The sequence below is a fragment of the Alligator mississippiensis genome, chromosome 7, assembly GCF_030867095.1.
Source record: "Alligator mississippiensis isolate rAllMis1 chromosome 7, rAllMis1, whole genome shotgun sequence".
In the NCBI taxonomy this organism is placed as follows: domain Eukaryota; kingdom Metazoa; phylum Chordata; order Crocodylia; family Alligatoridae; genus Alligator; species Alligator mississippiensis.
This window is the reverse complement of record NC_081830.1, coordinates 40,511,766-40,525,953: the sequence shown is the minus strand read 5'-3', so window position 1 is coordinate 40,525,953 and position 14,188 is coordinate 40,511,766.

Sequence of the window (14,188 nt, the reverse complement as noted above, 5' to 3'; positions counted from 1 at the left end):
GCATTCATGTTGGTGCACAGTTGTTTGGTTTCTTCCACATATTTTCCAATAGGACATTTAGTGCACTGGATGAGATGTATAACATTTTTGGACATGCAGGTGTAAGACCTAGGAATGGTGATGGTTCTGTTGTGGGGTGTAGTTATTATGGGAGTGTTGGCAGGTTTTACATTTCTTATCCTGGCATGGTCTGGATCCATTTGGCGTGTTTTGGGTGATAGGAAGTTTGCTTCTGGTGATGAGATCGGCGAGGTTCAGTGCTTGTTTAAAGGACAGGATGGGTGGGTCTAGGAAGATCCCTTTATGAATCAGGTGTTCTTCTAGTATGAGTTGCAACTGTCTGAGGATTTTCCATATAGGCTCCAGGTAAGGATGCTTTGTCATAACTAATGGTGTGGGATTCATGGGGATTTTCTTTTTGTACTGCAGCAATTCTTCACATGGTAGCTAGTAGACTCTTTCAAAAGTGCAATCTCTCTCTCTGGAGGAGTGTTCTTGTTGAGTGAAAGCCCTTTTGAGATTAGCGAGATCATCATTGCGGGTGTTCTCAGTGCAAATTTGCAGGCATTGGAGGTCTTGGCTGTATATTACAGCTGTCTTGGTGCGTTTAGGGTGATTGCTGGTTCTATGCAATCGTATGCATATTGGTCCGTGGGTTTCATGTATATGGTGGTCTATATTTTACCATTCTAGATAGTGATCATAGTGTCTAAAAAGGAAATGTTTGGGCTGGAGTGTTCAAGAGATATTTTGATGGGGGGGGGTGATGATTGTTGAATTTGTGATGGAAATCAATCAGAGATTGCAGGTTTTCAGTCCAAATGATGAAGATGTCACCTACATGTCTTAAGTATAGCATGGGTTTGATGGTGCAGTTCTTGAGGAATTCTTCTTCTAGGAGGCCCATAAAAAGTTGGCATATTGTGGGGCCATTTTTGTGCCCATAGCTGTGCCCATGGTCTGGAGGAAGTGTTGATTATTGAAAGTGAAGTTGTGTGAGGAGGAAGTTTATAAGTTCAGTAATGTCTTTAGGTCTATACTCTGAGTTGTAATTTTGCTCTTGTAAATATGTAATGCTGTTATAGATTCATAAAGTCAGAAGGAACCTCAGTGGGCCATCTAGTCTGACCCCCTGCCCCTGGCAGGCAAGAAAAGAGTCACCAACCCTGGGGTCATGTGATCCCATCCTGGTGCCTGTCCAGTCTTCTTTTGAAGACCCCAAAGGATGGAACGAGCACCACCTCCCTTCGGAGCTCATTCCACATTCTGGAAACCCTGACCATGAAGAACTTTCTCCAAATGTCCAGCCTAAACCTTCTCTCTAGTAGCTTATGGCCATTGTTCCTTGTCATTCCAGGGAGTGCCCTGGTGAACAGATCATCACCTACTTCATGTTGCTCTCCCCTTATGAATTTGTACGTCACCACAAGGTCCCCTCTCAGCCTTCTCTTGGAGAGGCTGAAGAGGCTAAGGTCCCTTAGCCTTTCCTCGTAGGGCCTCCCCTGCAGGCCTCTAATCAGGCAAGTGGCTCTTCCTTGGACCTTCTCCAGGTTGTCCGCATTCCACTTGAATTGCGGTGCCCAGAACTGGACACAGTACTCCAGCCGTGGTCTGATCAGTGTCACATAGAAGGCGAGAATCACTTCCCTGGACCTGTTTGTGAAGCACCTATGGATGCACAACAAGGTGCAATTGGCTCTACCAACTGCTTTATCACATTGGTGACTCACATTCATCCTGGAGTCAACAATAACTCCAAGATCTTTTTTGGCCTCAGTGGAGCTGAGAAGGTCATCCCCCAGCCTGTAAGTATGGTGGCAGTTCTTCCTCCATAGATGCAGCACCTTGCACTTGTCCTTATTGAATTGCATCCTGTTGCTCTCTGCCCACTTCCCCAGCCTGTCTAGGTCAGCCTGGATCTGGTTCTTCCTCTCCAGGGTGTTAGCTACACCCCATAATTTTGTGTCATCCGCACATTTGGCCAGGGTGCTTCCCACCCCCTCATTCAGATCACTGACGAAGATGTTGAAGAGCACCAGCCCCAAAACTGAGTCGTGAGGGACTCCACTTCCCACATCTTTCCAGGCTGACACTGACCCATCCACTACCACCCTCTAAGTGTGACCCATGAGCCAATTTGCTAACCCAGTCTACAGTGTAATCATCCAAGGCAAACCCCCTCAATTTATTTATAAGGATGGTATAGAATACCTTATCAAAGGCCTTCTTCAAGTCCAGATAGATAACATCTGCCTGGACTCCTGCATCTAAACAATATAGAAAACTAGGTTAGTCAGGCAGGACCTGCCTGCTAAAAACCCATGTTGGTTACCCCTCCTTAGCCAGCGGACTCCCATAGATGTGCTCCTTGATAATTTTTTCTAGGATTTTCCCAGGGATAGAGGTAAGAATGACTGGTCTATAGTTCCCCAGGTCCTACTTCCTCCCCTTCTTAAAAATTGGGACGACGTTAGCCCTCTTCCAGTTCTCTGGAACCTGACCCAAGCACCGGGAGCGCTCATATATCTTTGCCAGTGGATCAGCTATGACCCCCACTAATTCCTTCATTTCCTGTGGATGGAGTCCCTCCGGTCCTGGTGATTTGAATATGTCCAGTCCCTCCAAGTGTATTTTTACCATGTCAGCACTGACCGTTGGTCAGCTGATGTTCCCTTTGTTGGTGTCCGTGATGTATCTAGATTCCCATTTAAGAAGACAGAGGCAAAAAACTCTTTGAAGAGCTCTGCCTTATCCCTGCTATCCATCACTAAGCCCCCCCTGCCCATCCTGTATGGGTCCTATGCTACCCTGCACCCTCCTTTTGCTCCCAACATACCTAAAAAAGAACTTCTTATTGTCCTTAATCCCTGGTGCTAGCCTGAGTTCTAGAGTTGCCTTGGCCTTCATGACCAAAGGCAACTCTAGGCAGACCAAAGAAGTATACTCCTCTTTGCTAGCTACTCCCTGCTTCCATTTCCGGTATGCCTCTTTTTTTTTTTTTTTTTTGCCCTTAAGGTATCTTGGATACCCCTGGTTAGCCAGAGGGGCTTCCTGGACCCCTTGCCCCCTTTCCTCTGCCATGGGATTGACTCACTCTGAGCCCAAAGAACAGTTTCCTTGGAATGTCCACCCATCCTGGACCCTCAATGCATCCAAGTTCTTAGCTCCTAGCACCCTGCTAACCAATCCCCGGAGTCTATTAAAGTCAGCTTTTTTTAAAGTTCAGCACCCATACCCTGCTGGGTATAATGTCTGCCCTTCACTGGATAGTGAATTTAATCATTTGGTGATTGCTGTCCCCTAAGTTGCCTTGACTCCGCAGATCCCCCACCAGGTCATCCCCTGTGGCCAACACCAAGTCGAGCAAGACATTGCCCCTGGTGGGACACCTTACCTCCTGTGTTAGGTGGAGGTCCTGAATACAGGTTAAGAACCTGCGAGAGTGGTTAGATCTAGCTGAATGCTCCTCCCAGCATACGTCTGGGTAGTTAAGGTCCTCCATGACTACCATACCACTAGACCTCACAGCCTCTTCAAGCTGCTTGGAAAATTCCTGGTCCAGCTCATCGTCCTGGTGTGGCAGCCTCTAGTAGACCCCCACCACCAGATCCTTTTCACCCCAAGCCCCTTGGATCCTAACCCACAGAGTCATTGCTTGACCAACCTCTGACCTTAATTTGATTAGGGAAGATGTGTACTGTTCTTTGACATATAGAGCAACTCCTCCACCTTTTTTCCCCTGACTCTCCTATACAAACTATAGCCCTTTATTCCCACCACCCAGTCGTGAGAAGAGTCCCACCAGGTTTCAGTTAGTCCCACTAGGTCAAAGTTGTTGCTCGCTAGCAAGAGCTCTAGATCCTCCTGCTTGTTTTCCATGCTTCTGGCATTTGTGTATATACACCTAATTCCCCTGGTGGCTGTCCCTGGTCCCCCCTTAAACTGCTCTTTTGCACTCTGCTCAGTGCCACATCACATGAAAAATCTTTCTAGAATACATGGGTTAACGAGAAACTGTTCATTTTAACTTCATCAGTGACTTGGACAAGGGTCATCAGTGACTTGGACGAGGGAGTCAAATGTACTCTGTCCAAGTTTGCAGATGACACAAAGCTATGGGGAGAAGTGGACACGCTGGAGGGCAGGGAACAGCTGCAGGCAGACCTGGATAGGTTGGACAAGTGGGCAGAAAACAACAGGATGCAGTTCAACAAGGAGAAATGCAAAGTGCTGCACCTAGGGAGGAAAAATGTCCAGCACACCTACAGCCTAGGAAATGACCTGCTGGGTGGCACAGAGGTGGAAAGGGATCTTGGAGTCCTAGTGGACTCCAAGATGAACATGAGCCGGCAGTGTGACGAAGCCATCAGAAAAGCCAATGGCACTTTATCGTGCATCAGCAGATGCATGACGAATAGGTCCAGGGAGGTGATACTTCCCCTCTATAGGGCGTTGGTCAGACCGCAATTGGAGTACTGCGTGCAATTCTGGGTGCCACACTTCAAGAAGGATGCAGATAACCTGGAGAGGGTCCAGAGAAGGGCCACTCGTATGGTCAAGGGCCTGCAGACCAAGCCCTATGAGGAGAGACTAGAGAAACTGGACCTTTTCAGCCTCCGCAAGAGAAGGTTGAGAGGCGACCTTGTGGCTGCCTATAAGTTCATCACAGGGGCACAGAAGGGAATTGGTGAGGATTTATTCACCAAGGCACCCCCGGGGGTTACAAGAAACAATGGCCACAAGCTAGCAGAGAGCAGATTTAGACTGGACATTAGGAAGAACTTCTTCACGGTTCGAGTGGCCAAGGTCTGGAACGGGCTCCCAAGGGAGGTGGTGCTCTCCCCTACCCTGGGGGTCTTCAAGAGGAGGTTAGATGAGTATCTAGCTGGGATCATCTAGACCCAGCACTCTTTCCTGCTTATGCAGGGGGTCAGACTCGATGATCTATTGAGGTCCCTTCCGACCCTAACATTTATGAATCTATGAATCTTATATGGTGAAATTTGCACACACACACACAACCCCCCCCCCCCCCCCCACTGACATGACCAAGTAGTAATGGCCCCACTGAACATCTTGTAGAACAAGGAGGACAAACCTCCCCAGGTGTTGATCCCCTTGTCCTGCACAATCTTCTGCTGGGCTACCTTGCTTTCTGCTTCCTGCCTTATTTGCCACTTTGCTGCTTGTCCCATGCAACAAGTTGGACATCCCTGCTGTAGGGTCATATGCACGTCACCAAGTCACTGGAAAGACTTGCATTAACTTCACTGAACTCTGAATCCAGCTCGTTGCCACGTCTGAAAATTTGTCTATCAAAAAGCAATTTGAGGGACATTTTTCTAGACTCTACTCACCAGTTTACAGTGTTCTCCATGGAGTAGGGTACAGAGATAAATTTTAAAAATGCACTTGAGTCACTTCGGTAGCAATGGCCAAAGGAAAATGAGAAGGGTTCAGTGTTCATTGTGGATAAACTGTGTTACCAATAGGCCTGTGAAAAGTGGCTAGTATTCACCTTGGATTCAGATTCAGCCGATTCGGGGGACAGTGATTCAATTTGGTCAAATTGGCCAAATCTCTGAATTGGCCCCATCCTCCGCCAGCTCTCAATGGCTGCCCTACCCATTCTCCCAGGTCCCGGCTCTTAAAAAAAAGCCCACACTCCAGCTGCAGCCAAGCAGGGGGGCGATCCCCGCTGCCCCCCACTGCATGGGGGCTCTGCCAGGAGCCCCCCCAACCCTCGTCCACTCTTCCAGCCCCCACATGGCTGCCCCACCTCACAGCCCTTTAAAAAAAGAAAAACCTGCGACTCACCAGCTCCTGCCAGACAGAGTGATCCCTGCTGCCCCCCACTGCATGGGGGGTCTCTGCCAGAAGCCCAAAGGCCACTGCAGCAAGCAGTGAGTGCAGGTTTTTTTGAGCTGTTTTAAAGGACTAGGAGCTGGGACAGACAGGACAGCCATGGGGTGGGGCTGGGAGAGTGGGCAGGGGCTGAGGGGCTTGTGACAGAGCCCCCCACAGAGCATGGGGCAGTGGGGAGCAGTGGAGATTGCCCCCCCCCGCCTGGTAGCAGTTGGTGAGCGGGGACTTTTTTTTTTTCAATGAACTGGGAGCTGGGGTGGGTGGGGCAACCATGGAGGGGGGCTGAGACAGTGGGTGGGAGTCAGGGGATGGGGCCTGGCAGGGGTCCCCCCATGACCCCCCCCCCCCCCCCACTTACCAGCATGAAGTCCGGGTCCAGCTCCCTGCTGAAGTGAGCAGGGACTGCCCGAATCACTGAAGCTCTCGAAACCTTTTCCAAATCAATTCAGAGAGCTTCAAATCAATTCAGACTTTTCCATTGGTCTCCTGATTAGATTCAGATTTGGAGATTTGGCCACCGAATCTCCTCCAAATTGTATCAGCACCTGAAGCTTCGCACAGCCGTAGTTACCAGCATGTACTAAACACAAGTACTGCCTACATTGAATTCCTAGCTGCCCAAGACTTCCTGAAGGCTGGGATTTTTAAAGGAGTTAACCTCGTTATGATTTAGTACATTACACTTGCACTTGGAGATCCCATTGTATAATACATTCCATAGACTTACAGGCTTATCAAAAAGGGTTTTAGGTGTGGAAATTTTAAAAGACAGGGTACAGTTTTAAAGTTTTTACTAAAGGTTTTATCTAGTTGAAAGTAATTTCCTACGAAAGAATTTTTCAGACAATGCAGACACGCACAGAATAATAAAGAGGTTCTGCCCCAGAGATATCACAATCTAAACAGGCAAGACAGAATGAGAAAAAGAAATCATTTCTATTTACAGATGGCAAACTGAGGCAGAAAGCTGAATGGCCCTGCCCAAGATCACAGATTGAGAACTGGACCCAGATCCCCAAAATCCTACTGATTTGACCACAGGGCTGTTCTTCCTTATTTAAACAAGTCTTAAACCTTAGTGCTAAAATTTTATGTTAGTCAAGTCCATAACATCAAAACCCACCTTTATCTGTTGACGGTGTTTGCACTGTGTAAGAGTGCTGGACAATAAGAACACTTAGAACAGACAGGCTATAAACCCACCTGGAGTCACTGACTTATCTCCCATACCTTTGCACTGTTCCCAGGATTGTTGCCAAATACACTCCATGCGTTACTCCTATTCAGCACACAACAAGCCCTACAAATGAGGAAAGGTAGCCATTTTAGAGTGGCCCTAAGGACAAACCTCAGAAACACATGTGAGAAAGAGTGAGCCCAAGAACAGCACTGAGACAGGTGCTTCATTTAAGAATTTGGCTGATGGAAAACAAGCAAATGGGCATGACTAGCCTTTCAGTATTTTCTTGGGGGCAATACCTTAAATGGCAGAAGAAAATAAAAAGCAAAGGGCTTGCTAGTATTTTCTGGAGAATCTGTAGTATTTTCATAGTGGAAATGGCTAGGGATGCAAAAAATTTCACTGAGTGTTTCAGTTCGAAGCTCTTTTGACACGTTTCAAGGTAGAAACAGTAAAGCTGAAATGAAAAAAAGAGCTTTGAAACAGCTTCAAAACAAAATGAGGGCATTTGAAACGTTTTGAAAGTTTCGAAACATTTTGAGTTTCAAAGCAGCCCAGCGGCAGGAGGAAGGGGACAGCCTTGGCTGCCAGCCCCATGGACCTCAGCCTGGTGGTGGGAGGCTGAGCACAGCCCTGGCTCTCCCCACCTCCCGCTAGCAGGCTGTGTTCTGAGTGGCTCCACAGCCCCATGGGGCTCAGCCCGGGGGCGGGAGGCAGAGTACAGCCCTGGCTCTGCCCACCTCCCACTGCCAGCTGCACTCCAGGGGGCTGCAGAGCCCCATGGAGCTGAGCCTAGTGGCAGGAGGCAGAGCACAGCCCTAGCTCTCCCTGCCTCCCACCACCGGGCTGCGCTCTGAGCAGCTCCGCACCCCCGTAAAGCGCAGCCTGGGGATGCAAGGCAGGGAGAGCCAGGGCTGCGCTTTGCCTCCTGCTGCCAGGCTAAGCTCCATAGGGCTTTGGGGCTGCTTAGGGTGCAGCCATGGCTCTCCCCTGCCTCCTGCCACCAGGCTGGATGACAGGAGGCTGTTGCTGCTGCTGCCAGCGGCAGCATCAGTCTTCCCCGGCACTGGGTGCAGGCTGCACCCAGCTCTGGCCGCAGGTGGCAGCAGCAGCCTCCTGTCATCTGGAGCAGATCCGGGGGCCCACACCCCTGGGAGAAGTCCAGCACAGCCCCACAGCCCTCCTGGGGTTGCGGGTCCCCAGATCTGTGCTGGATGACAGGAGGCTGCCGCTGCTCCCCGGTGCTGAGGAGGCTGCTGCTGCTGGCAAGTGTCACAAGTTTTGCTTTGAACAGTTTGAGGTTCAGTTTCTGAGAAACCTCTGCACCCATCTCCCTGAAACCTGGCGGACTTTGTGCCTTCAGAAGGGGCTATTATCCCTGCAATTTTCATCTGAATCAGGCAAGAAATTACAATGTTATAGACATTTTCATGATTCCCCATTATAGCCTATTGGCAAAACATTGAAACACAACAAAACAGAGAAAGTTTCACCAAAACGAAATGGGACAGTGCTTCAAAATGAAACAAAATGGCAAAACAAAACACTGTCGCTTCAAAATGGTGAAGCAAACGTCGAAACAAAATGATGGTGTTTTGCACAGCCCTAGTAGTGGCCGCTATGAGAGCAAGGATATACAAGTAGAAGTATCATTAATCTGATCCAGCACGACAGCTCTAATTATCCTTATTTTTGCTTCCACTCCCAGAAAGTCCCAGGAGGAGCCAGGAAGTCCAGATGCTCATGGAAATAAACAAGTAAGCTTAACCACATATTTTCAGATTGCTGAAAAGAGTCAGATTTGGTTGTCATGTAAAGTTTGGGCCACTTACAAGTTTATCCACACCAGTTTACTTTTTCAATTTTTTCAGCATTTTCCTCTTTTTAACACATTCACTGAAGATTTTCAAATTAATGGGATGCTAATTAGGAAGGATATTTTATAACTTTCTAATTATTGGGGACAGTCCTGCTTTGAGCAGGGGGTTGGACTAGATGATTTCCTGAGGTCCCTTCCAACCCTAATTTTCTATTCTTCTAATATGAAGGTGATTTTGTGCACAAAGACAATTCTTAGAAAATTCTCTGCCTAGTAAATTTTATACAAAACTGTGGATGAAAAGCATAGCTACAAGAAATTGATCATGCTAAATTATGACTTCAGTCTTAAGGCATTTTGGAAAAAGAAACTACTATTCATGCCAAATGCATGTCAACCATAATTCTACCACTGATTTAAATCTGCAAACCTCAGAAGGTCAGAGTATTACATTTACCTTGAGTAAGCCAGTAAAAATCTTCAGTTATGGCTCAATATTAGAAATATACCAGTAACAGACTTCAGATCTTAACTGAACTACTGATGGTTCAGAAACTGGGTCATAAATTTCTCCAAAACAATTTCCTATTAGGTGTCTCAATAGTTCTTGTTTTGGCTAAGTAAAAAATAGAGGGGGTACTACCTTGCAAAATTCTCCATTTTAAAACAATTATTTAACCTGTCCAAATCTCAGGAAACCATCCAGTTTTTTCGCAGTAAGGCTGCAGCCTCATTCCTGCTCTTCAAAACCACCACACCAACATCATTTTCATCCATGCTACAACTGTGAGAATTCCAGTTTTTAAATTTTTGCCACATTTTAATACTGAGGGGCAAATTCTGATCTATTTTTAAAACATGCATTAGACTCATGGTATTACGAGGGCTGTTCAGAGTATAAGTCAGGATAAAATTGGCCCTTAACATTTAGCCGGCCCTACTAATAATTTGATGCTTTACATACCCACAGACATTGAAGAAACAGTCTTGCATTAGCAGTGATTCACTTAAAAGATTTGGAGACCTTTATTGTCAGACAAAGGAAGAAACCATAGTCTACAGAAATATTCACTATGAAACATTGTGGCTGTTGAGATATACTATGCTCCACATATTCACTTGATCTTGTTTATTACTGATTTCCTACAAGAGGACTAGAAGAACTAAAAATAAGATGGGTCTAGCATATAAAATCTATGAACATTTCATCCCTGCTGTCAAGGATAGACAAATCCTGGCTGCAATGCAGCAGAAAAACAACTCACTGAAGCAGAAGGTTCCATCTCAGTGGAACTCAGCTGATTATAGGCTTGAATAACCCCTGTAATAACAGCAAGTTGTATGGCAAGTATGGGATAGGCCAGGCAGATACCACCTTGACCTCTGCTAACTGGAATCCAATAGCCAATTATCCATTCTTTTCTGCACATCTGATGCAGTCACTTGGGGAGGAGGTAGGACAAGTGCTGATGAGATATCTTTTAGCAAAGTTTGACCACAAAATCCAGTACTGCATTTTGATGCCGGAAAGGGGGAAGCAAGTCAAAATTGAAAACAGAGGTGATGTGGTTAATATAACATTTATAGCAGAAAACATGACTCGTAAGCCATCAGCTAACTCCAAGATAAGTGAAGTGTCTGACATATGCATAGGAGTTGAGAAGACTGCTTACTCTGTGGTAAGCTTAGGAAAAAAAGTGAAACCATTGTTTAGCACTATTCAAGTACTGAGAACTCAGAAGTTTTGGGAAGAGAGGGAGGAAGAGTATAGAATCAGACCATTTCATTGCCAAATAATTATCTTCCCACTTTCTATCCACTAGTCACAAAATATACTATAAAATAAGAGGTCTGGGTCATCACCCAAGATAATTTTTTGACTTTAAGGTCCATAAACATAGCTGCTTTTCCTGGCACAGTTCAGGAGAGGAGGATTGTGAGTTAAAGTCTAACAGTGTTCTAATGAGCTGTGGTTAAGCAATGGTCTCGCTTAAATACTTAAATTGTATTTTATCTCGACTGAGCTCTTAAGCCAAGAGCCTGCGCAGAGGCTAAAGCAAGTCAGTGGCATTCTGCATGTGTGCAGAAGTCCCTTCTCTTGGCTTTCAGTGCAGAATCAAGGCTTTACTATCTTCATCCTAGATTACAGTAATGATGCTGGCAAGAGTTTGTCATTCATATCCTCTCCCTTGGAGCACAGTGTAGAGGATTCTGCCAGATACTGCTGATGGGGATGGCTTTAATCAAAATCTTCCCAGGACCTGAGCACACTAGAGACCAACTTTCAAGCAAGGTGTAGCAATCTTTTTCAGCACCCATGGGGGTGGGGGAGATACTAAGTGTATATTACCACAGTTGTGGATGTTTCTTTACCTTTCATCTGTTCCCTCCCTTTGGCCTCTTGCCTTGTGACCTTAACCCCTATGATTTTCTCTGTAAGTGGGAGCTATCCTCCATTCCTTGTGCCAATTTTTGGGGCTGCAGAGTTGGCATATATCTGTTACTTCTACAAGCAAACTGCTTCTAAGAAACCATTTTGGGGGCCCTAAAGCAGGTGGAGATGCACATTTTCTACACTTTTACTTCTGTAAACATCTTAAACATCTCAAGGCTTTCAGATAATTTGTATGGCATTTGCTTGACTCCCTTTTAAGGATCTGTGGATAGTGATTGACTAAGTGCTACAAACCAAGCTGCTCTCAGAGTCAGGTTATCCACTAGTCCAGTAGGGATAGGTGGCCTCTCAGTGGGTTGTGATGATAGAGTATCGAATAAAAGTTTTGTTATTTATTCTAATCGTTTCTCTGAATTTTTTCAACTTCTTTAAGTAGCTGTCAATAAAATTGACTTAAAAAAATCTCTGCAAATTAATACAGCTATCAAAATGCTCAGCTAAAAAAAAAAAAAAAAAAACAAAAAAGGTAATAGTACCAGTGTACTTTAGAAATAGATATTCTTTTGCCCTTGAACCAGCTGTTCGAAGTGGATAGCAATCAGGTATCTGCCGCCCCATACACTTCTAATTTAAACATCATCCTAACTGCTGCTAATGTTTTTTTCTCTGGTTAAGGTAACATAATCATGAAAAGGCTATACTTGACTTCCTCAGTTAAATATTTCAATTCCCAGTCACACTGAAAATATAGTGATTTTCCATGGAGTTGTAGCACAATCAAAATTGACAATTACACTAATGTTCTGTTTATCATACAAACATAGCCCCTAAGATTTGCAGTTGTGAAGGGAATATTTTTGTTTCTCTCACAGCAGAGGATAGCATATCATTATACAATTTATTGTTGCTGACAGATATTTCCCATATTAATCTCTAGCTAAAAATGCTTCAGAAATATATCCTCCCTTAATACGGTAGAGATCTCTCCAGCTTTTGGAGTAGGAGTTTCTTCCGTGTTAAGCATTCTTTAATTCGGAGTACACGAGGATTTGTAAACTTAAATGGGAATTTCCCTTGTCATCTGATTCAGCAAGATGCTTTATTAGTGGAACATTAACTTTGGGAAAGAAAGGAAACTGATATAGTTACCTAATTGGAACCTGGGAAACCTAAGCAGCAGTACATGTAAATTATACATAGTTTATGCTAAGCACAACACTTTCCACCATTTTTCTGGGATATTTGGGGCAGGGATTCTTTCTTATCCAGCATGATATATGCTTCACCATGAGATGCAATGAAATGATCTCATTGCAAAGTAAACTACAAACACACATCTGTTTTTAATTTAAACACAGAAGTCTGATTTCTAGAAACAAAATCAGTACGGTTTACACTTTCCCCAGTAACTGTTCATTTTCTAGGTATCTCAGTATCCGAGACAGAAAAACACATTAATTCCTCACAGGGTTTAAGGCGTGGGCAGTTTTAGAAAACAGATGAAATGTATAGTTGGATACAACAAATGTAAATACAAACAAAAAGGTTTTGCCAAGTCATGTGTCACGAGAGGAGGTCCTAGTTTTCTCTTTTTAAAAAACAGAAATTTCTTATTAAACCCCCCAAATCCATGTTTTCCTGTGATTAAAATGAAACACTACTATATGCACAGGTATCAGTAGAACACAACGTTTTATTGATATGTTAACAATTTTAAAGAACGTTTTTCCTAATAGTCAACCTAAACCTCCCCTGCTGCAACTTGAGACTATGGATCCTTGTTCTCTCATCTGCCCCATCCTCTTTGGAACCACCCTTCAAGTAATTGAAGGCTGCTGTCTTATCTTCTGAAGACTAAATAAACCCAGTTCCCTTAGCCTCTCATAAGTCATGTGCTTTAGGCCCCTAACAATTTGTTACCCTTCACTGGACTCTCTCCAAGTTGTCTACATCCTTTCTGCAGTGGGGGCACCCAAAACTGGACATGTTACTCCAGATGTGCCCTTATCAGTGCTGAACAGAGGGGAAGAATCACTTCCCTTGATCTGCTGGCTATGCTTCTACTAATGCAGCCCATTATGCTGTTAGCCTTCTTGCAACAAAGGCACATTGTTGATCTAATCACAGTATTCTTCAATCTAATGCCAACCTTTTCTCTTACCTTAAGTGTGCCACAATTTTCTGTGCCATTTTCTCTACCTAGCCTTTGTAATTCTCATCTGCTTTGGCTCTTTGGAGACACTCTCTTATTACATACTTACGCCAAGGGCCAATGAGCCCTAATCTTGGATGCCTTCCTAGGTGCTTGCTATAGTAAAAAATGAAAAAAAACCATGGAGTCCAAAATTTAGGCTATTCTCATACATTTTGCATCACAGCCTCATTGTACTGAACTTTCTTGGAGATAATCCTCTACTCCATTACACTGATTCTGTACTGGTATAACGGGTAGGTGTAACTGGCACCATGGTAGAACTAGTTCAAAATCAGTATAACAGCAGATAATTGGGCCTTTTATCTTGTCCTCAGTTTGATGCAAAACCAGACTAGACTCTGAAGGAACTATATGTAATAAATAGTCACTGAGGTCTGAGTCTCCTTATTTCTTTCAGCATTACAGCCAATATTACAAAAGATGCACAATATTTCACTCTGCCAGGGACCATGCATACGTCTTTTTTGATACTAGCACTGATACATGGGGAATGCAGATTACTAGACTACAGCAGTTAGACAACTCACTGGAAACGTTATGCCTATGAAAAACGTTGAATATGAAATATATATATCTTATATATATATATCTTCAGGCAATGCACACAGCAGTAAGGGGAGTCATTGGACTCCTATCACAGCAGCCACATGTGAATTTAATGATACAGAGAAAGGAATAGAAATCACAAATCATATTGAGTTGCTCTTCATGTTT